Source organism: Chrysochloris asiatica, unplaced genomic scaffold, assembly GCF_000296735.1.
Source record: "Chrysochloris asiatica unplaced genomic scaffold, ChrAsi1.0 scaffold00355, whole genome shotgun sequence".
Classification (NCBI taxonomy): domain Eukaryota; kingdom Metazoa; phylum Chordata; class Mammalia; order Afrosoricida; family Chrysochloridae; genus Chrysochloris; species Chrysochloris asiatica.
In genome coordinates this window covers 50,634-52,148 of record NW_006408873.1, presented here as the reverse complement: position 1 = coordinate 52,148, position 1,515 = coordinate 50,634, and positions in this window count along the sequence as shown.

Sequence of the window (1,515 nt, the reverse complement as noted above, 5' to 3'; positions counted from 1 at the left end):
GAAGCTCTAAATTTCGTTGGGAACAGAAAACCTCATCTTTCTTCTGTGAAGTGGCTGTTGGGCTTGAACTGCCGACTTGTCCAGTGCTTATCCTACAGAGCCACTGGACTCCCTAATTCTGGGTGATGTTGTTGTTGTTAAGTGCTGTTGAGTAGGTTCTGACTCATAGGTACCCTGACTAGGGGGCTGAAGTTTTAAATATTCACAGGAGCAGAAAGCATGAACTTTTCCCACTGAGCAATCGGTGGACTCAAAATATGGACCTTGTGGTTTACAGTCCAGTGCTTATCATATGGAGTCCCTGCACTCTGCAATTCTGATGGTAGATTTAAATTTATTGTATAGTGGGCTGTATCCCATAGTAAAATTAATGATGTGAAATTTTGGGGAATAAATTAAATCTTTAAAAACCTTTGAGCATCATCTAGCTTAGGATTCATTCAAGCAAATGCAAATTGCTTATGTAATTTTCAAGGTCTTAATAAAGTATTATCAACATGGTTTAAATGTGAGATTAGCTAATGCAAATAGTAATTAGAATGAGATTTAGTTTATACATTTGGAGTTGTAATGGGAAGCTCTTATGGGGACTTTCTTATTGTATACAAAACAGAAATATGAAAAAGTTTGTTGTATCTTCCTGTATTTCTCCTGAGGTGCAATTCCTTGCAAGATTCTCCTGGGAGATAAAGGATAGATGAAAATGTGAATGAAATCTATATAGAGAATTTAATTATTTCTACATTGCCCTCTATTTTCCAGTGAGGAGTAAATACAGAAGGATTGATTTATTATTTTTTTTAAAGGAAATGGCTATAATATTTAGAGAAAATGAAGATAAATGTATTAACAACTGTAAAAAAAAATGTAACCCATTCATATGCCTTTATACTCAAGAATCTTGATGCTTTTAATTCCCATCTATCCTCTGATTTGCTGTTTGACTGGTTCCCTTAACAATAATGGCACTGGTGATCTCTGAGGGATTCTGGTTCTAGGCACAGCAGCATTCAACATCAATAATTTGCTTTCGTTTGTGAAGTTTGCTTCGATCTCTCCCACCTTTAACCTCCTGTATTAGTGTCTGGTGCAAGAAAGTGCCACAAAGTGGGTATTTTATAAGAACCTTATTGTCTCAATTTTAGACACCAGCAGTCCAAGTTCAGGGTGTGGGCAGGACCCTGTTCTCTGTGAAAGCTTTAGAAGAAGATCCTCTCTTCTTGCTTCCAGCTATGGCTGCCTAAGGTATTCTTGGCTTGTGGCAGCATGATTCCTTCCTTACAAGACCTATCTGTCATTCTGTGTCTTTTCTTCTTTATAAAGATATGGTGCTGGATAAGAATATTAAAAGTAATATGGACTGCCAGAAGAACAAACAAGTCTGTGTTTGAAGTAAAACCAAAACTCTCCTTAAAAGCCAAGATGACCAGATTTCATCTCTCATACTTCAGACTTATTATAAGAGGGGACCAGTCCCAGGAGAAGAACATCATACTTGGTAAAGTGGAAGTACAG